Below are 27,223 nucleotides of genomic sequence, written 5' to 3'. Positions count from 1 at the left end.
TTAACAAGCACATAAGCATCTTAACAGATTCAGAGAGAGAGAGAGATGTAAGAATTCCTCTTGTTATTTAAATAGAACAAATATCTGAAACGTTCTCGGCCTAACAATGAAACTACCTACTATATGAATGAACCTACCATATCGTGCACTTGATCAATGATTTCTGGTGTTGCTACACTTTTTGGATATCCTTGACATGGATCATCTTCAAGGCTGGTACAGCCACGTTTAAACTCGGCAGCCCACTTCTTAATTGTTGAAAATGAAAGAGAAGAGTGCCCAGAAACTTTTATGAACTTCGAATGAATTTCTTTTGGCATTAAACTTCTTTTACAAAGAGTTTTATAACCACACGATACTCAATTTTATCGATTTCAAGGGATGCAGACAACACTTTGCTTCAGACAGCTGTATAAAACAAACACTTAATAGAATGACTTGCAATTTCACATGGACTTATGACAGATGTATCAACTTAGAAAAAGAAATCTTACCGATAGTGTTGCCATCTTTGGTCAAGGCCGAGAACTTTTCAGACCACTCTCGTATGATCTCCATGCCACTTCTAGACCTTTCATTCAGCTAGCTACCTTCATCTGTTCTCCTAAAGATCAACTTCATCCTCTTGAGAAACTGAATCACCTGTGTTGTAAGAGACAGGTTGCTAATCAACTTAGCAACCTGTGCAGCAATTGCTATCTGCTGCACAGAGTCAACAGTTTAGAGTACTTTAGATTCGTTGTACCCCATACATAAGAACATTATCTTATGGTTGGGCAGATTGAAATTAATAAGTTAGTTGTTATGGGGTGTCAAGAAGAGGTAGTATCTCTCCACTTGGACGGTCGCACATAATTGTGGTTATGCTGGATTGGTTCTCACTAGACACCCAACTCTCACTTATGGCTCCAAGAAGCTACTGTAAACTGGTAGTGGCCACACTCCGGTAAACCAGGTCAGTGAATTGGCTGCAAACAGTGTCTGTACTCCATGTTAGGAGCGGCTGAATTCAGGTCAAGGAGTGGTGGTTGACACTTGACAAAACTTAACCATTGAAACTGAATGAACTCTAATCAACCAAAAGATACAAGCCAGCTTGACTGTATCAAACAAGGGTCGCACCCACTATTAGGGAACCAAGTTAGTGAAGGTGAAAAATATGTTATTGGAACTAAACATCACGTAGTAGATAGGAAAAACATAACAAGCATAGGAACATGGAATGTAAGAACCCTTCACCAGGAAGGAGCATTGGAAATACTACTGCATGAATTAGACAATTACCGATGGGAAGTGATTGGACTCTGTGAAACCAGGTGGACTGGAAAAGGAGAATTTCACCATGGACAGTGCAAAATCTTAACTTCAGGCAGGGAGAACAACAAACACCCAGAGGGAGTGGCACTTATATTAAAACCAAAGGCTCAAAACTCTCTATTGTCTTACAATTCTATCTCACCTAGGATAATTAAAGCAAGATTTAAAACATCAGTTGGATCACTGACTATTATTCAAGTATACTAGTCGGTGATCCAACTGATGTTTTAAATGCTTCCTACTTGTTATGTTTTTCCTGTCTACTAGGTGATGTTTGGTTCCAATAACATATTTTTCACCTTCACTAACTTGGTTCCCTAATAGTGGGTGCAACCCTTGTTTGATCGGGTGACAGTCGAGCTGGCTTGTATCTTTTGGTTGGTTAGAGTTCATTCAGTTTCAATGGCTAAGTTTTGTCAAGTGTCAACCAAAATTGGTTGACACTCCACTCACCAACTTCAACATCATCAGAAGAAGACATTGAGGAGTTCTATTCAGTTCTGCAAAAAGCAGTACAGCAGACATCAAGTCAAGGTCTCCTAATTGTAATGGGAGACTTAAATGCAAAAGTAGGCAAAGACTGGGATATCTAGGCAAGAGTAATTGGACAGTTTGGGTATGAAGAAAGCAATGAATGTGGCAAAAGACTGCTAAACTTCTGCTCAAATAATAGACTAACAATAACCAACACTCTCTTTAAACAACAAAAACTCCAAAGAAAATGGACATGAATATTACAGGCAGACAAATCAAGAATATGATCGACTATATTATTGTAAACCAAAGCTGGAAATCAAGTATCCTAAATTGCAGATCCTTTGCTGCAGACTGTGGATCAGACCATAAACTAGTACTAGTAAACCTAAGAATAAAGTTAAAATCTGAAAGGACTTTTAGAGTCAAAAGGAGACTGAATGTAAATAAACTATAAGACAATAATGTTCTAAGAAAATATCAGCTAGAACTAGATAAAAACCTGAAGGAACTTCCAAAACAAAATATAAGCATTGAAGAACATTGGTGCAAATTAAAGGAAATAATATTAAAATCATAAGAAAATACAATAGGTTACACAGAAAGAGAAAGTAGAAAGGATTAGATCTTGAATGAGATAAAAAAGATAAGTGACCAAAGGAAAAGCATGAAATTAAAACAGAACTATAACAGAAATGAATATAATAGATTAAGAGAAATTAAAACACTAGTTAAAAGAGGCAAGAATAACTGGCAAAAGAAAAAGGCAAAATGGCAGAGAAGCTATCAAAAGAAAATAACCTCCATGGATTATATAAACAAATAGATCAAATTAATAAGACATGGACAAAAAAATGATAATGATCAAAAACAAAGAGGGGACACCTAATTGAAAGTAAAACAAAAAGAATGACCTGATGGGAAGAATACTTTAGAGACTTATTTAACAAAAACAGTTCTCAGGATATTATTATTCCAGTCACTGAAATGGAAAGAGGAAACAAATATCTTTACGAAAGAAACAATAGCACACAGCATAGATAAACTTAAAACTAGGTATTGATCATATACACACAGAATTCTTAAAAGCAGGAAGGGAACAACTTCTGGAACCATTAAAAACATTATTTGAAAGGATTTACAAAAATGAAGCATTGCTTACTGATTGGACCAAATCAGTTATAACTCCTATATACAAAAAAGGAAATAAAACAGAATGCAATAATTACAGAGGCATTAGTTTCCTCAGTATTCCAAGTAAGATTTTCACAAAAGTACTCCAAAAACGAATTAAACCATATATAGAACTAGCATTAGGAGAAGAACAAGCAGGTTTCAGACCAGGACAAAGTACAATTGATCAATTATTCACCTTAGGACTGCTAACAGAAAAAAATGCTAGAGTACAACCAAAGTTGCTATATAAAATCCATAGACTTTCATCAGGCATTTGATTCAATCTATAGAAGAGAACTATGGGAAACTCTGAAAGAATTTGGAATCCCCAACAAAACTATAAGAATAATAAAGAATCTATAAGAGAAATCTGAAAGTACAGTACGAGAACACCTTAACCAATCAGTTCCACACAGAGAGTGGTATAAGAAAGGGATGCAATCTGTCACCAGACCTGTTCAATCTTACACTGGAAGAAGCAATCAGTAAGACCTTAAACAATGAAGACTCCAGAATCAAAATATATAGGAAAAATATAACATACTTGAAATTTGCATTCGACATTGCATTACTTGCAAGCACAGAAGATCTACAATGAATTTCTGATAAAATAAAGAAAGAATGTATGAAATTTGGATTAAACCTAAATATAGACAAAACAAAAATTATGCAAATAGGAAAAAGAAACACCAATTTGAAAATTGAAATTGATAGTAAGAATCTAGAGCAGGTAAAAAACTTCACCTACCTCGGAGGAGTAATTGAGTACAACGGTGAAATTACAAAAGATATAAACAGAGAATTATCCAAGCTTCTCAAACTTTTGGATGACTAAATAAAATGTGGCAGTCAAAAGACATCAAACAAGTAACAAAAGTAAGAATCTACGAGACAATGGTCCTCCCAATACTTCCCTATGGAAGTGAATTCTGGAATCTCAAAAATGCTGAAGAGAAAAATTATTAACTACTGAAATGGGTTGGCTAAGAAGATTACTTGGAGTATCTCTGCTGGATAGACTAAGAAACAAAGACATAAGAAAACGACTAAAACAAGAAATAACAATAATAGACAAAATCCATGAAATAAGGCTGTGATGGTTTGGCCATGTGACCAGAATGGGAACAGAAAGATTACCAGCTAAAGTCCTGTATACAATGATTGAAGGTGAAAGATTCAAAGGGCGGTCCAGAATTAGATGGATAGACAAAATAAAAGAGGACCTAAAAACCAAATCACAACAAGAGACACCAAACTGGACAGAATTGTTCGGACTCCCCAGAGATAGAAGTGGAAAGAGTTCATTCGGCTTCATCATCATCTACATAGATGATGGAAGATAGAAGAAGAAGAGAAGAAGTTGTTATTCAGAGGTAAAGTCATGCCTGAGTAAAGTAAAGTTAAAAAAAATTTTTTAAAAATCCTAATTTCTTGGATGCCAAGTAGGTGATAATCTTTCTTGGTATGAGATATATTCATGCCAAGAATGATTGGATGCTAGAATTATTCCAAGGAGAAAGTGAGAGATCTGTTTTTATCTGGAGACCTGAGTATTACAAAAAACGAAGGTAAAAAGGATTATTATTATTTATTAATAATTTTTGCAAGAAAAACATGATTCAGTTTTAGTAGCATTGAATTTAACAAGATTATCAGATCCACATTGAAAATTATTTGGCTCAGCATCAGCATTTATGAAGTGCTTGATATTCCAGAAGATTTTTTTTGTCTGTGGTATTAAGTTTGTCATGTAGGGTACTGCCAGAGTGTAGATAGGATTTTGCAAATTGGAGGATTTGCAGCAAACCAACATTATTTTCAAGAGTACAACTAGAAATAAAATAGCAAGTAACTTTGCAAAAGACACATAATTTGGGAGAGGGCTTGCGTAAGAGGTTGTTTTTTTTTTAAAGATACCAAGCTATTTTAAACCTGGTTTTTACTCCATTTCCCAAGTAAGCAAACAGACAAATAAGTCAAGTTTGCGCCTGCATGTAATGCAAGTCTGAGTGACCCGTAAAGTAGTACAAGTCTAGGCAACTTGTGGTAAAGTTGGAATAAGCTCTGATCACTATTCTTAATATTTACCCTTAATGCAAAGCCCATCTCCTTGAGGAGATGTATGATGCTACGCATTAAAGGCAAGGGGCCACTACCCAGACCGGTTTCGACCTTTATTGAGGTCTCATCAGTGGGAGCCAGGCTATGAAATACCAAGGTTAAGTAATACAGAACTTATAAGTATTTTACCAAAAGGTGCTTTGACCTTTTTAAATAAATCTCAGGATGAGAGATAGATGGTAAATAAAATCTTTAACATATATTATACCCAAGGTAAAAAACTTTCTTAAGAGGTTGTTGTTTTGTTAAACTACAGCACATGTCATAAAGATATCAAGAGCAACTACTAGGTTTCTCCCTAAACTTTTCCATAGCCTTAGTTAAAAGTGGCCAACATAAGCGAGATAGTTGATTAACATTTCATTAGCTATATCTGTAATTGTACAGTAAATTACATGTATATCAAAATAAAATAATAACAGAAGTAACTGTGTGTGACCTTTTAATGTGCTGTGTTCATCTGATTTTTTTTAATTTTTATATTGCTTCATAAAATAGAAAAGAAAAAAGTTGTTTTGCAGTTTTGCACTCTACAGCTGAAGATTTAGTTGCTCAATTTTCTCTATATTCTTCCATTTGATGTCTGTATCTGCATGATTTCTCTCCACTATGTGACTATGCTTCAAAGAATTGTGTCAACAAAAATTTACTCTTCTTCATTTTTTTATTTATCATTTAAAACAAAAAAAAAAGTTTTACTTGTAGTTAGTATCATCATAAATTTGTGGAGGGAATATAAAGAAAATAAGGTGAGTAGTACAATACTCATGAGCAGTACAAAGTGCAGGCAAGAAGGTTGACTAATATGGTAAGAAAGGCCAAATCGGATTATGAGAGAAAATGAGATAAGAATGCAAAAGTAAATCCAAAATAGTTTTTTTATTTTGTATGTAAGAATTGAGATAGACGGACAGGAGATGCTTAGCATATTGAAAAATATCGACGTGAATACATTGGAACCGGATGGCGTGTCAGCTTGTGTTCTAAGCAAACATGTAAAAGAACTGGCAGTGCCTCTGATGAAGTTGTTTAATCTAAGTCTCAGCTATCAAGTTCCAAGGGAGTGGAAAGTGAGTAAGATAGTTCCATTACACAAAGGTAGCTCCAAGGCAGAAGTAGCAAATTACAGTCCAATTAATATCTCAGGAGTGGTAGTTAGAGTATTGGAAAAATTGGTTCAAGGTAAAATCCAGCAGTGGGTGAATTGGAATATGATACTTTATGGCAGGTAGTATGGCTTTTTAAAAGGTAGGTCCTGTCTTAGTAATTTTCTCACATTTTATAATAGAGTGACAGAAGAATTAAATAAAGGAAATAGCTACACCATGATACTGCTGGACTTTGTAAAAGCATTTGACAAAACACCGCATGGAAAAACTATTACAAGTTGGAGCAGTTATGAAGCCGATAGTGTAGATAGGGGTGATTGACAGACAGACACCAGAGAGTAGATATAGGAGATGTAGAACAATTTTCCCTCTGAGCTGTGTGCATTCTCTCACTGGTCAAAAAGGGAGCTTACATCCCTAGTAACTGTGTGCACAAAATTTTGCTTTCAGAATTTTTTACATTCTGTAATTTTTGAACTTGTTATAAAAATTAATTATATGATAGATCACACTTGTTGCTTATTTTATTTAGTCATTTCTACATATTTCCATTCCAGTATTACTCTAGCATTTGACTGGCATTTAGTCAAACCGCATGGAAAAACTATTACAGGTTGAAGCAGTTATGAAGCCGATAGTGTAGATAGGGGTGATTGACAGACAGACACCAGAGAGTAGTATATGGGGATGTAGAACAATTTTCCCTCTGAGCTGTGTGCATGTGTGCATTCTCTCACTGATCAAAAAGGGAGCTTACATCCCTAGTAACTGTGTGCACAAAATTTTGCTTTCTGAATTTTTTACATTCTGTAATTTTTGAAAACTTGTTATAAAAATTAATTATATGATAGATCACACTTGTTGCTATTTTATTTAGTCATTTCTACATATTTCCATTCCAGTATTACTCTAACCTGTTTTAACTTAATACACTATAGTTAGTTATGTTTAGTCTGTAATATGTGGGCAAATGGATGCTGATGTTAGCAAATTGCAGAGGCATATTTGTTAAGTGTCTACCATCTGGACAGTATAGTACAGTTACTTGAACTTATGGAATGATGATGGATTTTTGTAGCTATGCTGATTTAAGCAAATTAATTTAGTGGTTGCAGTTTTATAAGTTGTAGCTGGATGAAAAAAGGGGCAACATTAATGTGAGAAATATTACATTAGTGCACACATTGAGTGAGACTGAAACTAGTGTACAAAATGTTTTTATGCACACATAGGCCAGCAAAAATTAGAGAGAACATTGATGTGGAATCATTGGCTGGCTACCACTCATGATCACTTAATGGTCTTTCTCTCTCTCTCTCTCTCTCTCTCTCTCACCAACTGGAGAAAGATTTGGATCTCCATTTATAACAACACCTTCTTATGAGATGATCAAATCCAAGACCGTCATCTGGAGGAGTTGTAAGTTGTTTCTGAAAACTTGAAAAATTAACCACGACGATTGCCCTTTTCTTATTTTTCCTAGCTAATTTGCCTATACATTTCCTTCTTACTGACCTCCACATTACCAATATTCCAGTATTAGAGGTATTAAGAGGAACTACTTGCTTTTTTCCAAACTTTCTGCATGTAATATTTGTGGCTAATATTTCTGCATGTAATTGGTGGCTAATGTAATAATCAATATAACAAAACAATAGTCCATTCCACAGTGCTAGTCATCTTAACTTCCTAAAACATTGTCTGAAAACATGCTGTGATATATCGTCCAGCCCTATTAGCATCAAGTTGTTCATATACCTCATATACTCAGTTCTTCATATACCTCCTGCTCATTCATCACCATCATTGACTCTTAATGGATTGCTTTTTTTTTTTCTTCTGAAATGTAGGAATCCATTAACTGTATCTTTTAGATTAAGTCTTATTAAAGCTCTTAAAAAATTGCAGTGAGTGCTAATGGATTCCTGCTAATTCCATGACTTTCCATTCAGTTGCATTATATTGCTGCTATTCACTGCCATTCTATGACTCTCACTTCATTTCTGAAATAATTGAAGTGAAAGCATCAGAACAAAAATTTTATTCATTTTAGGAAAAGAGACTGGATACGTACCAATTTCCAAGCTATATACTAAAAGTTTTTTAGCACATTTGGTGGGTTAAGGGTATAGATATCCCATTCTACCTTTTTATTCTCTTCTTTCATTCTACTTAGTTTTATTCTCTAGCCTTCCTCACAAAATGTTTGTCAAGAACCACAAGCTCTAACTGTTCAAACAATAAATCAAGAAGTTCTTTCCTTCTCTCTCTCTCTCTCTCTATCACCCACTCTCTCTCATTCACACACACGCACACGCACACACACACACACACACACACACACACACACACACACACACACACACACACACGCACACACACACACACACACACACACAGGTATTATTGGCTTTGCCCTTTTGGATGTGTGTTTATAGGTTTAATATTTGAAGAAAAAAAAATCCTTCAGTGCCCCATTATTCTTCTCCAAAGACAAATCAGAAGAATCTTCTCCGGTATAGATGCCAAGAAGTCTTCTGGTCTTGATGGCATTTCTCTGGTTGTTCATCCAAAGCTGACTGATTTTATGCTTGTCGTTTTATACTGTCCTTTTCCATTTCTTGGCATGAGACAACCACCTTGCTTACTGGAAGGGTGGTTAGGTTAACAAATCACAAATAACTAGCTTCTAAATCAAGAACGATAGGAATGAAATTGAAATAATGGAAGGCAACTGTAAAAACAACTGGAAAATAATTTACAAGAAGCAGGCTACACAATTGCTCCTACACATATTAAAGACCTCGTCAGATTCATCCAAAATTTAGAAGTTAAAGACTTACCAGTGACACTTCATTAATCATAGCTTCTCCTTTCTGCATTGCCTCATTAAATGTATGAGGATTCCACAAGCAAATTAAACAAGAAACTATATGAAAACTTATGCTATGCCATAATTTTTATTGCCGCACTGCTGGAAACCACCCATATTACCTGGGTGGTTGCAGCAGTGCGAGGACCCCTGTGAGAAAAGGGCATATTTGGAACTAAATGGGGGGGTGGTGATTATGAAGAGCTCAGGAGACAGCTTGCAGGTGGAGCATGGAATGAGGAGTTAGCTGGAAAAGAGATCAATGCAGCTTGGGGGATTTTCAAAAACTATTTAGTAGATACAATGTCTAAATGTATATCATGGGTGAGAAGGTTAAATAAGGTAGGTGTGAGATGGATGAATAAAGAGATTAAGCATGCGATACAGAGAAAAAGGGCATTGTGGAGGCAGCATAAGAGAAGTGGAAATAAACAATTTCATGAGGTCTACAAAGACCAGGCAAGGAGGGTGACTTGGTTGGTGAGAGTAGCTAAAGAGAGGTATGAACAGCAGTTAGCTAATGAAGCCTAAAAGAATCCTAGGGAGTTCTTTCGATATGCAGCCAGCAAAAGAAAGAATGATTATGGAAGGATGACATTGATTGGAGAAAATGGTATAAAGACAGCTGTTGCAGAATGTGTGGTGGAGATACTTAATGAGCAGTTCATAAAGATCTTTCAATCTTGTGAATGTGACTTCATTGAGAGATTGAGAGCAGTTGACGATGGGGATGAGAGACTGACTGTAAGTGAGCAAGAGGTGTTTGGGGAGTTGAGTAAACTAGATGTAAATAAGGCTGTGGGACTTGATAATATATCACCACATATTCTGAAGGAATGTGCCAGGGAGTTGGTACCTGCCTTGGCATATTTTTTTAATACGAGTCTTGCGCTTGGTCAAGTTCCTAAAGAGTGGAAGGAGGGCAAGATTGTGCCACTTCATAAAGGAGGTGATCGAACTCAAGCATCAAACTATAGGCCTATCTGTGTGTCAGGTGTTGTGGTGAAGTTGTTGGAGAAGCTTGTGAGAACTAGGATCCAGAGTTGGGTTGACAACAATGGTATTATCTTTGATGGAATAGCATGGATTTGCTAAAGGGAGGTCACGTTTTAGTAATCTACTTACTTATTACAATAAAGTGACTGCTTCCTTGAACAGAGGAGAAGGATACACAGTGATTTACTTGGATCTTGAAAAGGCTTTTGATAGAGTACCTCATGATAAGTTGACAGTCAAACTAGAGCAGATGGGGTTGGATATTAGATTAGTGCATTGGATTGGAGACTGGCTATCTGATTGGTATCAACAAGTTGTGTATGGGGGGTGCGATATCCAGGAAAAGGAAAGTCACTAGTGGAGTGCCTCAGGGGGTCTGTTTTAGGGCCATTACTGTTTATCTTGTATATTAATGATATTGGCGAAGATTTGGATGGAGATATTCAATTGTTTGCAGATGATGCAAAGTTGGGACGAACCATAAAGAGTAGTGAAGATGTTGTGGCCTTACAAGAAGACTTGAATAAATTGAGTGATTGGGCACGGAAATGGGGATGCGAGTTCAATGTTGCAAAATGTAAGGTTTTAAAATTTGGAAAACAAAGATGGGATGCAGAATTTATGCTTGGTGAGAATATATTGTTGGAGGTAGAGGAAATAAGAGATCTGGGGGTGATAGTGGATAGGGATCTAAAATTTAGGGGACACATCACCAAAATTGTGAAGCAACACAAAGGCTTCTGGGAATGATGTGGAGGACACTGACGTGTAGAAGTAGGGAGATTCTTGTTCCATTGTATAAGGCTTTGATTAGGCCACACATGGACTATTGTGCTCAGATTTGGTTACCATGTTTCCAGAAGGATGAAGAGATGTTGGAAAGGGTCCAAAGGCAACTGACTAAGGTAGTTTCTGACCTCTGGATGTTGAGTATGAGGAAAGATTGAGAAGATGTAATTTGCAGAGTCTGCTGGAGAGGAAGAAGATGGGAGATATGATAGTGACCTACATTTTGGTAAGGGGTTGTTATAAGATCACTAGTGGAGAAGATCACTACAGAGAATAGTGGGAGATCAGGGGAGAACCAGAGGTCATCCCTGATCTCCTGGAAACTGTATAAAGAGGATGTGAGTAGGGGAGTGAGAGGCTGTTTTTTTTCGTGCAGAGTTGTGAATGATTTAACTGAGAATCATTCACAACCTGAAACTACCTGAGAGTGTGGTGTCTGCAAGGAGTTTGAGTGTGTTTAAGACACGGTATGATGAGATGTGTGTATGATAAAAGGACCTCCCAGTCTTTGACTTCATGAGGTCTTGAGGTAATAATAATAATATCAGGTTTTTATTACTCCAAGAAATATACATCTGCAAATATAAAGATATAAAAACTTTAACAGATAGATATCCACTTCTTTCTTATTGGAGCTTTGGAAGATTTAACAGGATTTCAGTAGGAGTTCTTATTCTTGCCCCCACCCTCCTTGGCTCATTCTATAATATCCAAAGGGATGCAGAAGGGAGAATCTTACAGTGGGCTGGAAATACTGTGGATGTGTAATAAGGTTTATAAATGTTTATGCTCCATCCAGTGGAACAGTTAGATGAAAATTCTTCTATGAATTGGAGCTATATTTATATGGTGCCCTACATCATAGCAGCTGGAGACTGGAATTGTATGGAAAACCCCACATTAGACAAAATAGGAGGACATCCTAGGAGTGAAAAATTGGCATATGCACAGTTAAAAAACATGTCTCAACAATGCTCAACTAGTTGACATCTGGAGGATTTGCAATCCTAATCTCCAGGCTTACACATACATGAATCAATGTGTTGGTACCCATCTTGATCAAATTTATATCTCTTCTTCCCTTATAAATATGATAATTCAGATAAAACATCTTGACATTAACATGTCAGATCATAATCCAGTTCTACTTACGTTCCACTGCATGGAACAAGTAGAGATCAATTCTGAACCATGGAGACTTCCACCAAATTTTCTGTTGATCTTTTCAACCAAATTCCAGACCCCTCTGTTCAAATTGGAATAATGTTACCTAGAATTGGGATATGTGGTTAAAATTTAAACAAGCAGTAAAAAAGAATATGATGGAATGGGGAAAGCAACAGGCTTTCCTCAAAAGAATAAAGTTAAAGATATGTATAAAGAGAGAAGCTGGTTCGTAACAAACCAACACAATGGTATAAAATGTTGCAACATCATTAGAAACATTAGAAAGAGATAAAAGCGGAAAGACAGAAACAAGTAAAAGAAATAAATTTTAAGATAAGAATACAATAGCACTTAGCAGATAGCCCTTCAGCTGCATTCTTCAATAGACAATTCACTAAATTCTGCAAAGAAAGGACCATCACTCAAATCTGTGTTGATAGTGAAGACATGTCCACCACTCAAGACATCCTTGACTTCTTTCAAAAACACTACAAAAATCTGTTTGAAGACAATAGTACTGTTGGAAATTATAACTCTTGGAACATTAATGGCTTTCCTCTTCATATCCAAGATGGGCTTGACAGACCCATTACAGCATCTGAAGTTACCACAGCCTATAAAAAATGCCAGACAAGAAAATCACCAGGACCTGATTGTCTAGGGATAGAACTTTACTGCAAGGCCTGAAATTTTAATTCTTTTCTCTCATCAGGACACATATCAAGTGAATTTGTAGCAAGCCATACCATCCTCATTCCAAAGCTTAATAGAGATCATACCTAATCAGAAGCTGGAGACCTATTTCTCTATCTAATACTGACTACAAGATATTTTCCCACATTATCAATAACAGGCTCAAAGTGGGAATGAGATACATAATTAAGAGCACACAGGTGCATGGAGTTCAAGGCCAAACAGTAGAATTTAATCTATTTCTTATATGTGATCTAATCTGCTTAGTTAATATGAAAAAGCAGTCGATGGCAGTGCTATCAGTAAACCTTATTCAAGCATTTGATAATGTCTGGCATCCTTTTCTGTTCCACATCCTCCAGAAAATTGGTGTAGGTAGAAAGCTGCTGTCTGTTATCAAAGGACCCTATGCCAATTCAACTACCCCGCCTCCTAGTTAATGGGTTCCTGTCAGACCCGGTCAAAATTCGAAAAGGAGTCAAGCAAAGTTGCCCTCTTATTCCACTGCTCTTTGTATTGGTTCTTGAACCTTTTTTACAGGAAGTTGACAATACATATTCTGTGTGAGGAATAACAGTTCCTTCAACTATGAAGGAAAATAACGTATTAGCATATGCCGATAATGTAGTGGGCACTTTGAAGGATAACGATTCCATGTATATCTTTTTTGGTATTTTGGAAAAACCCAGCAAGTTTAGTGAATTATCTACTAATGCAGACAAGACAAAATTAAAGGTTCATCATGAAGGTATTTTCTTGATCATAAATTAGTATTAATAATAATATTTGGTTGCAGATCAAGTGTCGATCAATTTTATTATTAAATTATTAAATTAAAGGTTTTTAGAAAGTGGGATCTTGGAGACATTCCTTTAGGACTAGCACCTAACAGAGAACCCCTCATTATATAAATGGAATTCCCTTCTCCACTTACCCAATATTATTAGTTCAAGAACTTATGTACAAGAACTTTGAAACTGTAGAAAACTGGAAAATAGGGACTTTCCTTTTTTTCTAAAGCCATAGTACTCAAAACCATAATCTTTCCTTCTCAGTTGTACATAAATATTACAGACATCACAGAAGCTGAAGAAAAGCAATTATATAGTAAGCCTGTGCAATTTTTTTGGTCCAGCCGATACCAAGTTAAAAAGGAATTTCTTCAACTATCAAAGAAGCATGGAGGATTTGGGCTTCCAGTCTTCTGCTATTTAAGCAATACAGTTTCAAAAATCTATAAAATATTGCAGACCAATCACACATGTGCAGACCTTCTCCTGTACTACCTGAGCTTTCATCTTCCCCTGTTTGGAGTAAATGATTATAAAGGTCCAAAAGCTGAGATTGGTCCTGAATGCTACAACACTCTGGCATTGACATTCTTTCCATTAAAAAAAAGTAAAATTTGCTATAAAAAAATCTTTAATCTCTTTTGCTGTGAACTTCCACAGTTGGGTACTGACAACAATACTTTGTTTCATAACTTATTGAAGTTCCAAGAGTACCCTAACAGGGGGGATCTTGCTTGGAGAATTGTAAATGGCTTCCTTCCAGTCAATACCATCAAATGGAGGAACTTGAACATCTGAGATCCAATATGTGACATCTGTTACCGATTGGAAACAGTAGAATATGCATTCTACAGCTGCCCTCTTGCCCTGTGTATTTGGAACAGATTATGTAATGTGTTGGGTATTCCATTACTTACAACAGATCGGGTTATTTTTATGCAGTACCCACCATCTGTCAGCAATGGGAAGAGAATTTTGATTTTTATGATTAATGAATGGAGCTTGGCCGTTCGGTAGTATTGAAGCGGGAGTTAAGCCAGAAGGCAAAGCTGGCTGTCTTCAATACAGTCTATGTCCCCATCCTCACCTATGGTCATGAGAGTTGGGTAATGACCGAAAGAATGCGGACACGAATCCAAGCGGCTGAAATGAGGTTCCTTCGAGGGGTTGCTGGGCTGACAAAACTCGACAGAGTCAGAAGCTCTGCAATTCGGGAAACCCTCAGTACTCAACCGCTGCTTCTCCGTGTTGAGAGATCACAGTTATGCTGGTATGGGCACCTGGTCAGAATGCCACAAGAGAGGCTCCCTCAGCAGGCCCTCTTTGCCAAGCCAGAGGGTGGGAGGCCACGTGGAAGGCCAAGGACTCGCTGGATAGATTATATCCAAAACCTTGGGTGGACACATTTGGGAATCCCACCAGAACACCTACGCTTGGTGGCAGAGGATCGTGACCATTGGAAGTTCCTCTTGCAGCTGTTGCCCCCACTACCCAATTAGGTAGAGTGGGCCTTGAAGATGTATGTATGTATGATTAATGAATTAAAATACCATTTATGGAAGGTTAAAAAGAAACATGGATTTGAAAACTAGCAATGTGATATCCAAATGCTTTGTATTGTATTGGGGAAATTTTATTGTTCAGTCAGACGATTTTTGTATTTAGAAAGAAGCATTCTAGGAGATATCAAATTTTTGACTAGATGGTGTGGACCACCCACATTATGTAATATTCACCGGGGAGAGACAAAATTCTGTCTATACTTACTATTATTATATTTGCTTTTTAAAATAGTTCCATCCTCTTAATTCAGTGTGGTCTCTTATAGTCAGGTGTAGAGATGACTGGAGAGCAATCCCAGGCAGAGAAGGCCAACTCAAGGCAGTTAACTCAGATAAGGCTAACCACCTGGATATCGGTCATCTTTATGCTTTAGTTTTAATTGGTCTTTTGGTTGTTCATCTATATGAGATTGGTGAACAAGGAAAATGATAGCCTTTGGCTATATGATGATGATATAAAAGAGCTGAGGCCTTTTCTCTGTCTTTCATGCTATCTATCTGTCTTTTCTTTCTCCTAATACTATCAGGCTCTCTTGTACCCCATACTAACTACCCTAGGCCTGTGATGAGCAACCCCCCCCCCTTTTACTTTTTCACCTCAATAAAGGTCAAAACCAGTCTAGTTAGTGACCCTTCCCATAATGCATAGCATTATACATGTCTGTAAGGATATGTGCTTTGCATATGGGAAACTAAGGCAAGTGATGTGACGTCATTAGCCACTATATACAAGTTGCCCAGTTCCGAAGTTACTTCACGTGTTTGCTTACGCTTGGATAAAGGATTAAACCAAGAATATGATTTCTTGGCATCTTTAATTTAGAGATTACAGTGTCTAGAAAAGATTTTTTTTTGTTGTTAGTGTTGTTGTTGAAGACCATAGAGTGAGAGAATGTGGTACTGCACTCTTTATACAATAAGAAGTAATCTTGATGAGAATGATTCCAAGTTTGTTGTTTCATGGCAGAGCAAATCAGTACTAGGCTATGGATCAAATTGTTCAGAGAGCAAACAGCATTCATCCTATACTTAAGAGGATGATTACTGGTTCCTGCTGGAAAGGGTACAAAAATATTTGAAGAGTGATTTGGATTATCTAGCATTCTTTTGTAGGCATGTGTCATTTTGTATGAAATCATTAGTGATAGCATGTACCTTGGCATGTCTCCCTCCTGGATCATTAAAATTTGCCCTTTTGGATGTGTGCAGGTTTAATATTTGAAAGGAAAAAAATCCATCAGTGCCCCATTACTCAATTTTTTAAATAATTCATCTTTCCCTTTTGATGATTTTGTCTGCATATTAAGTTCTTTCAGTTGTCTTACTTGCTTTTCTGTTTCTTCTCCAGTTTCTCTTTATAGAACAGTTTCATGTTTTTGCATTTCGTCTTGTATCTATTCACTTGTTGTACTAGTTCATTATTGGTCATCTCAACTGATGTTGTTCCATCTACTGGGAAAGTGGCTTCTGCAGATCTGGAATTTTGAGGCTAATTTCTAGTTGATTTGGTCACACACTATTTTGTGATTTAACCAAGTGTAGTTTGTTTAAAAGCACCATCTTTACTAGACTTAATTGGAAGATCTGGTAAGCCCTATGCCTTTCTTATATATATATATATATATATATATATATATATATATATGGTATTCTAATTGACTCTACCAGTACTCCCACTCTTTCAACAAAAGTTCTAAAAGGAAAGGTATTAACGCAGTATTCAGAACTTTTGCCTTTCTGACATGGTTTGTGACGCTGATTGGCGATATGTCCAATCTCCATGCTGTTGAAGCATTTAGATTTGGGGCAGTTACCACCCAAGTGATCATATGAACCACAATGTAGGCACTGCCTTTGTACTCCGGGATAGTTTACCATAACTTGGGTTGTACTGATGTTGACAAAATTTGGTATGGGCATCTTCATATCCATTTGTGAAGGTGACATCACCAGAAAACCAGTTTGGATCTTCACATGATAAACCCTTTAGTATTATCTTACCCCATTTCGAGAAGGTCTGTATAAGAATTTCATTACTGTTCTCCATATATATTCCATTGGAAATCTTTTGATTTTTACTGTTTTTACCTGGCTCCCGACCATTACAGGAATAACTGTGCTGCCTTCAAAAGTAATAGTTTGTCCCTTGTTTCCACATCTTTAACTACAATTAAATATTTCCCTCTGCCATACATGGTGAAACAATAAATCTTATTAGAACCAACTATCTCTTTTAAAACCTTACTCACCTGCCTCGATACTTTACATCCTGGAATTTCAATTCCTAGAGTTTGCATCCTTGAGGGAATTGGTACCATTATCTCAGGTCGGGAAAAAGACTAAAACCTCTGCATTCAATTGTAAGAGAGAAAAAACAACAACAACATTTCACTCGTAAGAATGAGAATTAAATAATCCTGGGATATAGAAATAATTCTACACCACCACCATCGAATGCTCTATTTGAGCTTCTATAAAATGGTGGCCGTGATACCACCAAAAGTAATCCAAAGGCACTACCAACAATCTTAGTATTTACTTAAAAAAAAAAAAAAAAGCAGCTAGTGGGGGTGAAACCACCACTAGCACCAGTAAAATAAAATCAAAGTGAAAAACAAATGAAAACCAAACGAAAGAAAACCAAAGTACTTATCTTGCCAAAAACTGAGATGTCATCAGTATGAGGTCTCATCAGTGGGAGCCTGACCCAGAAGTGATACCAAATTTGAAGTAATGTATAAGTCATAGTTCTATATAGAAGTAGCCAAAAGGGCCACTTCTCTATAGAAAAGGAGTCACACCTCATTACTAAAATGCTCTGGATTAGAGATAGATGTTGAAAGTTTTTCCACTTGGTTATACTATAAATTAAAGATGCCAAGATTATATTCATGGTTTAATCCTTTATACAAGTGTAAGCAAACAAAGTTTGTTCATTAAGTTACTTCATGTGCCATCACTTGCCTTACTAAGGTAAGTGATGTGAAGCCATTAGCCTCTGTATATGAGTTACCCAATCATGAAGTTATTTCACACTCAAACTTTGTTTGTTTACATTTAGATAAAGGATTAAATCAAGAATATAACTTTCAACACTGCAATGTGGAAAAACTTTCAACACTGTAATCTCACTTTTTTTTCTGAATGACCCTTTCTGTTTACAAAACCTATCCACACCTGTGTACACAAACTTTCCCCCCCCCCCCATCTCAACAATATTCTACTATTAAAACCCTTGTCACCAGAACCTCCAGCTTCTGTTCCAGCCAGACTTCCATTACTGCTGAATCTCTTTTATTCACCATACTTTCCAGTCTAATGGCTACAGTGCCATAAAGATTATCAAAATAGTTATTCCTCATATCTCTTCATATTCCTCTCAACTTACAGATTGCAATATATTGCCCAAAATATTAAAGAAATATAATCTCTGCACTGTTTTCAAACCTCATTTAAAGCTGAGTTCCCTTACCCACTTTCCTAAGAATCCACTTTCTCCCCCAGATGTTTACCAGTCTCCTTGTTCTTGCAACTTATCATTTTATGAGCAAACTGGAAGATTTGCCAACATTCACCTTGGAGAATGCAAGAAATACATCTGCTACCACAGCTATGGTCAGTCTGGTCTAGCTGACCATGTGTTGATACATTGCACAAAATCAAATGGAAAAATGAAAACTACTGTGCTTTTTTTTGTTTTATAATCAGCAGCAGACTTAAAAATTGAGCCTAATCTAAATAAATATGGTTGTATTAAAGTTCCCAAGATTTGGGAAACATCAATTCTCAACCCTTCTGCCTAACAGCAGCCATAGGAGAGTGTCCCTCATAGGACTTTAGGCTTCTCACTCTAACTTCTACTTATTGTTTTGTGCATTTTTGTGTGTTATTGCAATTTTAATGTTATGTCCTTGAAGATGTCTCTGTGAAAAAGATGAAATATTGGAACTAATTAATTAACCTATGGTTAATTATTTTTTTGTGCTATATTCATTCCATTAAACCTAATTATGATTGAACCTTAACCACATCTCCAAACATAAAGATTGGCCTATAATTGCTGAGTGGTTAGCATATCCACTCTTCAGCCAAAAGCTGCAGGTTTGGATCCTGCCGTGGGCATGGGTGTTTTTGATTGTCTGTGAAAATAGTGGTGGTGGTGGTCAGTGGTAGATGGTGTTGGTGTAGATCAAGGCTATCCAATCTTAGGTTATCCAAGGGCTGCATTAGAAAAAAATAATTATCCGAGGGCTGCATTACAATGCGTATCTAGTAATTTGGTGAGTAGCAGTGATACAACCTTGAAAGCTGAACAAACGAACAACACTAATCGCGCTCACTTTACCCGTGAGTCCTCGGAGCATGCACGTTGGAACAAAACAGTGTAAGAACGCTTCTTTGACACATCTAATATTTGAAAAACACGTTAATGATAGAATTAAAATATCTAATACACATTCGATTTAAATTGTTATTTTATTTTTTCACTTGTGAAAATCAAAACCCACAGGCGGCCCGCACAAAATCGCACCGCTGGCCTCATGTGGCCCCGTGGGCAGTGCTTTGGACAGCCCTGGTGTAGATGATGAAGGTAGTTGTGGTTAGTGGAGTGGTGGAGACAAAGAGTTGTAAAGTAGGTGTTCTCCCTTGACGAGTCTTTGAACTCCCTGGAGGTGTCATGTAATAATAATAATAATAATTTATAGTCACAACTTTATCATCTTTATGAAGTGGAACAATTTTACCTTCTTTCCACTCTTTTGGAACCTGTGCTATTGTTAGACTCTTATTAAACACATATGCCAAGGCCACCACCATCTCCCTGGAACATTCCCTTAAGACATGTAGTGATATATCATCAAATCCTATTGCCTTATTGACATCAAGCTTACTTAATTTCTCATATATCTCCTGGTCTCTCACAAGTAAGCCATCCTCTCTCATTTCCTTTGTGCTTGAGTATCTCCTGATTTTTACACTGATGAGGAGGACAATTCAATGAAATTCCTGATGAATTTCATTGAATACCTAATTTATGTCCTCTGCAGCAGTTACTAGTGTACCATATTGATCCATTAACATCATTTTACCATAATTATTCTTCCTTCTATTTCCTACATAATTAGAAAACTGTACTGTATTGTTGCCTGATTTGTTTATTTCTACTCACACTACCTGCCCTTCTCTTTGTACTCTTTACATTTGATCCTTATCATTATTTATCTTGTTCTGCCTCCACAGTGCCTTCATCTTTCAGATGAACCTACCTTATTCAGCCTTTTGACCTTCAGAATACAATCACACATTGTATTCCGAAGCAATGCTTGCTTCTGAAGAAATGCTGCTTGGGCACTGGCCAAGCAGCATTTATCTCCTTCTTGCTTAACTCCTCATTCCAAGCTAATGCACTGGTCTTGTAGTTCTATATATATCCTTTCCTTACAGAAGTCATCTTCATATGGCTGGCCACCGCTCAGGTGATCACCTCATGTTCACTCACCAACTAGAGAGAAATGTGACATCCTAATCACAGTCACATCTTCCAATGAAATGATTAGATCTAAGATTCTCTATCCTGACATATCCTCTCTTGCATGCTGCCTAACTCAAGAACTCAAGAAATTAATTTTCCTTATACTGAAATACTATATTACCATAATTAAAATTACCCATAATGATCACCCTTGTTCACTAACCCAAGTTGCTTATATATTTCTTTATCACCACTCTCTACATTCCCTGACCTATAACAACATCCATCTAAATATCTTTTCCTGTCAATCTCCACCTAATACATTACTGTCTCAAAATAGTCACTACTATTTCTCTCCTGCATCTCCACTTCATGGACATAATTCTCCTGTTGTCATCAGTAGTCCTTCCTATCCCTTCTTGTCTTATCTATCCTCACAATAAACATCACACCCTTTGATTTCCATTTCCATCAGGATATCATCCTTATCCAACCATATTTCACTTATTCAAGTAATTTTTAGTGAATAAACTCATCATCGAAACCATTTCACATCCTTTATTTCTGATGCTCCTGGAATTTTTAAATAAACACAGAAAAGAAATCCTTAGGTCTATGTTTCTATCCATACAACCTGTTGGTTGTGATTTCCTCACACTTGGCCATGCCCATCACTTACCCTATATATCTTCAGACCCAACTACCTCCCCCCCCCCCTTTATATCCCAGGCCATCCTAGTCCTTTGCTGACCATTTCTATACACACATTTACTACTACTACTTGTAACATCCACTCTCCTTATACCATATCTCCCTGTCCTACACAACTCCTCCCATTTCCCTGTCTATTATTCATTCTTGTTCTCTCATCATCATCATCATCTCTCTCCCACTACTATTTCCATGTACAACCACTTCAGTTCTCACCAGTTCCTCTTTCCTGGTTTTTCACTTCACCTCTTACTTCTGATCTCTTGTTCACATCGCTCATTGCACTTTCTTCTAGTAACAGCTTCTCCAGCTGACTGACACTGAATCCATTTAAATGCAACTTTTGTACAAATCAATCTATTCTTCCCTAAAATACTTCCCCCACAATTACAAACTGCACTCCATTCTCCTCACACAGCTTTGTCAGCATACTATTTATGATTCTTGCTCTCAATCTCAACTTATCCCTTTCATAACTTTGGCAATACACTGACCAACCACCTTCCCTACCACACTATTATCCCTTAAATAACCTCTTGATATCCATCCTTACATCCTCCTTATGTCCAACCAAATCATTTGTTTCTATGACCACCATTTCTTCTCTTGCTCATTTACTTCTCGTACTTATAGAATCAATTATCCTGCTAATTGGACCCTCTCATTTACCATACCTCTAATAATGGAATCTCCATACATCGCTACTCTTGAGTCGTTTGCACCTTTCTTTTTTTTTTTTTCTCTACCTTCCTCACTCTCCTTTTACAATCTTTCATTCTTGTCCACCAAACTTCTACTCTGTGCATATTCTTCATAATCATTGTTCATTCTGATCAACTCATTCAACAAATCTTGCATCCTGGCATTCACATTATCTGCTGCTCCTACAAGTGTCACTCTCTCTCTCTCTCTCTCTCTCTCTCACACACACGGTTTGTCATCCATTTCTTTTGTTCACTCATTCTCACTTTCCTTCACTTCCAAAGTGTTACTCACTTTTATTTCATCATCCATGCTATCTTTCACTTCCACAGTCTCACTTGCTTTCATTCTGTAATTCATACAGTCTTTTATTCCCACAAGTATTCTCTCTTTCATTCCATCATCAGCTTATCAATTATTAATCACTCATGGTCCAACAAAATATCACACTTTCATCATGCCCATACTTTCTCATGTCTCCTGTTTGGTCTCTAAAACACATTCTCTATATTCTCCCACATATACATGCTGCATTCATGACAATGAACCATTCTCGAGAATTCTACACTATTAATAACATTTACTTTTTGTGTTGCATGGCACGAAGATCTTCTTACTGCCATGTTGTTGTCATTCACTACAGGCTTTAAAATTTAGTAAAAGAACTATCTGTATGAAACTCACAGAGCTCCACAATCACAAAGTTATGCTACTAAGCTATGCAAAATAAACAAAATTTTATCAAAAACACAATCAATATCACCAATTATTACAATAATAAAACATTTTTTTGAGATATATTTCTCAACAGCTTGGTATCAAACAGCCCTTTAGTTGGAAATGTGAAGCTAGAGTTGAGAGCATTAAGATTTCTGAGGAAGACAATCTCTATATTAACAAGAACATTGGACTGCAGAAAATCAACATTTAAAATAATGAAAAAAAAAAAAGTTCAGGATGGTCAGTGGCATTATGACAGAACAAACCAGAGAAATGCTTAACAAACCATTTCTTTGCTTTGTTCGAAAGAAGTTGCATGCTGTTTTACACCTCAAAAGAAGTACAAAAATGGGGATAGCAGAGTGAATATATGCACAGATACAAGAGATTTGAAATGAAAAGAATCAAACAGTATATAAAACCAATGTATATTTGTGAAACATATCAGGAAGAATTTAAAACTTGGAATTTTTTTTTTCTCTCATATGTAATATAGTTCTCTTTGTTTTTCATTTTCAAGTCAGTTGAAATGAGAAGGAGCACTGGATATGTAGTAGTGGATTATTTGCTGAGGCATACTAAGAATTTCACTCAAACCTGTGAACTGTGGCTTCTGCAGTGCTCTTTGCATATTATTATTAAGACCCTTTCTTACTATTGCCTTTCTACTAGAATGGTAATAGTAAGATGGATTATTGACCTAGAACTATAAGTTTTCTGAAATGGTATCATTAGGTTTTAGTTTAGCATGCTGTATAGCAATTGGTTTACAGAATAATTACAAAAAAGTGTTATTGATACTGAATGTGGAGTTAAAAAGGAAACAGAAATTTCATGATATGTATACTAGATATGGCATTTGGTCTCTTCACAAGTCTCCAGTTAGTAAAATGATCTAGTACACTGGACAACAGTGCCGCACCCAGGATTTAATCTTGGGGGGGGGGGGAGTTGAACAGATAAAATTATTTTTAATACAATGAATTTGCATTGAAAATCGTTTCTCGCAAAGATAGGTTGCAGAAAACTGCATGACGATTTTCGACTTCTTCAAATAATTCGGGAAATTCACTTCTCACTGAAGGCGAGGTCCAGAATCAAGCCAAACCACGATCATGGAATTGCATTTTAAGCCTACTGTCACTTGAAAGCTCAATTAGCTGCTCTTTTTTCACTAATGAAAGGTCGTTCTCGTGACTGCAAGCCTGAAATGGATCGTGAAATCACTGAAATTTCTTATAAAAAGTTATTCGGATAATGTTTCCAAATTCTGTTTCAGAGTTTTGAGGTGGACACAAATCCTTTCCCAGTGGTTAAATTCTAAACTAATAAGTTTTGGGGTCCTATACAAAATAACCAGTGTATTTACTTTTTGAATACTATCCGGGGAAGCTCCAAACCTCCCCGTCCCTTTCATCACACGTTCGTAATAAGGCTACTGTTGATATTGACTTTATATACACGTTTAAACTTGTAAATAATTGTTGAATAATAACACAATAATGTAGGCATAATTACTGTAAAGGGAGAAAAGTCACAAAACAGAAAAATGTTCCTACAAAATAACCAATTGTATTTACCTTTAAATGCGATCCACTAGTCAAGTGTCCAGCAAATCAGCAAATCTTTCCTTTCATTCAGCGTATTAATATTATCGCATTGCAACTGATGGGAATTCTGTGTTTCTGTGGATTCGTTACAGACCTCTTTCTCTTCAGAAACTACACACAAACTGTCATTACAAACTCGTTTTGCATTATCACTGTCATCCGAGATATTTTTCCGTTTAAAGAAGGTACCAATGTACTTATCCATAATTGAAATACCGTACTCACTCGCATATAACTCTCACCCCTGATTTTACTTTTCGAAAAAAAAGAAATTAAAAAGTTTCTCATATACCTTGCAAATGAAAAAAGCTGAAACATGTTCAGAGCAGGGTTCTGAAGATATATTGAGCCTTGGTTGAAGGAGGAAAACCTTCAACAATAAAAATCAATAAACAATTTCAACCAATTTCAAGTAATTGGTTGAAATGTGGTCATGTGGACAACACATGTTCACTTCAAATCTGACAAAACAGCAAGGGAAGGTGGAAGCAATAAAAACATATTATTTTTCACTTCACCCCTCTTTTATTACTCCTCATTCTGCCACTACAAATTAAAATAGTGGCATAATGTTCATTCCATGAACATTCTGCCACTATTTTTTTTTTTAAGTATTCATTTTATTTTAATAATTTTGCCATCGTTGCAGACCATAGATTGAGAAACACTGCTATAGAGTTCTCTCACCTTATGTGACCCCTAACCTAATTCATAAGTAGTATAGAAATAGAAGACATGACGCAACATAAATAAAAAATGAATTTTAATTAGGAAAAGTATTTTGGAAAGTTTTCTAGTGTTTTTTAACTTTTTCTTTTTTTTTGGGGGGGGGGGGACCAGGGCCCCTTGGCCCCCTCCGTGGGTGTGCCACTGCTGGACAATGAAATTCCTTTATTATGTAATGTTGTCAAGTACCAAGGCTTCACAGCTCCTCTGATATATGTATTGTACACATCATTCTCTGTCTGTGAGTTTACCCAAAAATGATTTCTTCCATTCTAATGGTTTAATTTCTGTTTGCTAGAGGATATATTCAGGGCCCCCTAATACGTTCATCAGCATGAAAGTATAGATCAAGAATATGGTTGCTGAAGACTGACTGGGCTTCACTGAAGTTCAGTCATTATACACCCATATTGTGGTGATGTGAAATGTTGGCAGTTAATCACATTAAGTTTTTAATGGTATTGACTCACGACATTACAGAAACTGAACAAAATCTTGGGGATAGAAGGAAAGTTTCAAGTGGCTGCTTAAGCTACAACACACTACTTAAACAAGAATGACTGCGTGGAACTATTCAGGAATCTGGACTTTCTGCTGTCCTCTTAAATGGTCTAAACCTTGTTTGCAATGTTCAATGCTTGCAATTGTTCTGAGGGATAGATTTTTGAAAACACATAAACACAAGGAATTTATTAATACTTTGTTATTATTATTATTATTACTCCAAGACCCCATGGAATCAAAGACTCATCTATGAGGTCCTTTTATCATACACACAGCTCATCATACACTCTGCACTTTAAATACACTCTCAGGCAAGGCATTCCAATCATTCACAACTCTGCATGCAAAAAAAACCTGCTTCTCACTTCCCTGGCTCACACCCTCCTTATACAGCTTCGGGATGACCTCTGGTTCTCTCCTGATCTCCCACTGTTTTCTGTAGAATCCCTCCAATATTGATCCTATAAAACCCCTTACTAACTTGTAGGTCTCTATCATTGCATCTTCTCAACCTTTCTTCATACTCGATGTCAGAAACTACCCTAGTCAGTCACTTCTGGACCCTTTCCAACATCTCTTCATCCTTTTGAAAACCAGGTGACCAAATCTGTGCACAGTAGTCCATGTGTGGCCTAATCAAAGCCTTATACAATGGAACAAGAATCTCCCTACTTCTACCTCTGCATCATTCCCAGAAGTCTGTGTTGTCATCACAATGTGTCCCCTAAATTTCAAATCCTTATCCACTATTGTCATAAGATCACTTCTTATTTCCTCCACCTCTGACAATATATCACCACCAAGCAAAAATTCTACATTCCATCTTTGTTTACAAAATTTTAAAACCTTGCATTTTGCAACATTGAACTCGCATCCTATTCATTTCCTTGCCCATTCACTCAAGTCTTCTTGTAAGGCCACAACATCTTCTCTATTCTTCATAGTTTGTCCCAACTTTAATAATAAAATTAGTTTAATCCTTTATCCAAGTGTGAGCAAACAAAGTTTGCGCCTGAAAGTATCTTCAGGACTGGGGTAAGGTGGTACAACACCAGGGCAACTCGTTGCAAAGGTGGAGCAAGCTAACATCACTCCTATCTCAGTATCTCCCATAATGCAAAACACATCTCCTTGCGGATATGTCTAATGTTATGCATTAAGGGAAGGGCACTCCCCAGACTAGTTTCGACCTTTATTGAGGTCTCTTCAGTGGGAGCCAGGCCCAAGCTGAGATACCAGGCAGAAGCATTTGCAGGTCATCTCTACCTATAGGAGTTGCCAAATGGTGTGCCACCCTTTTTTAATAAGTTACTCTGGATTTAGAGAAAGATATTGAAAGTTTATTTTTCACTTGGTTAGAGTATAATAAAATTAGTTTAATCCTTTATCTAAGTGTGAGCAAACAAAGTTTGCGCCTGAAAGTATCTTCAGGACTGGGGTAAGGTGGTACAACACCAGGGCAACTCGTTGCAAAGGTGGAGCAAGATACCAACACTCCTGTCTCCTTTGCATCATCTGCAAACAACTGAATATCTCCATCCAAATCTTTGCCAATATCATTGATATACAAGTTAAACAGTTATTGGCCCTAAAACAGACCCTGAAGTACACCATTGGTGACTTTCTTCTTCTGGAATATTGCTCTCCCATACACAACTTGTTGATACCTATCAGATAGCCAATCTCCAATCCAATGCACTAATTTAATAT

The 27,223-nt window shown here is 36.7% G+C and overlaps 1 protein-coding gene across 1 annotated transcript in view; it reads left to right on the top strand.

The window, feature by feature from the left end:
• LOC150109067 (protein HID1) overlaps positions 1-27,223 on the top strand; it is a 423,878-nt gene that overhangs the window by 251,122 nt on the left and 145,533 nt on the right. The window lies entirely within an intron of this gene.

Source organism: Typopeltis vanoorti, chromosome 2 (genome assembly GCF_054136105.1).
Source record: "Typopeltis vanoorti isolate ZY-2024b chromosome 2, IOZ_Tvanoo_1.0, whole genome shotgun sequence".
Classification (NCBI taxonomy): domain Eukaryota; kingdom Metazoa; phylum Arthropoda; class Arachnida; order Uropygi; family Thelyphonidae; genus Typopeltis; species Typopeltis vanoorti.
The sequence above is the reverse complement of the archived record's forward strand: the minus strand, read 5'-3'. Positions and strand labels throughout refer to the sequence as shown.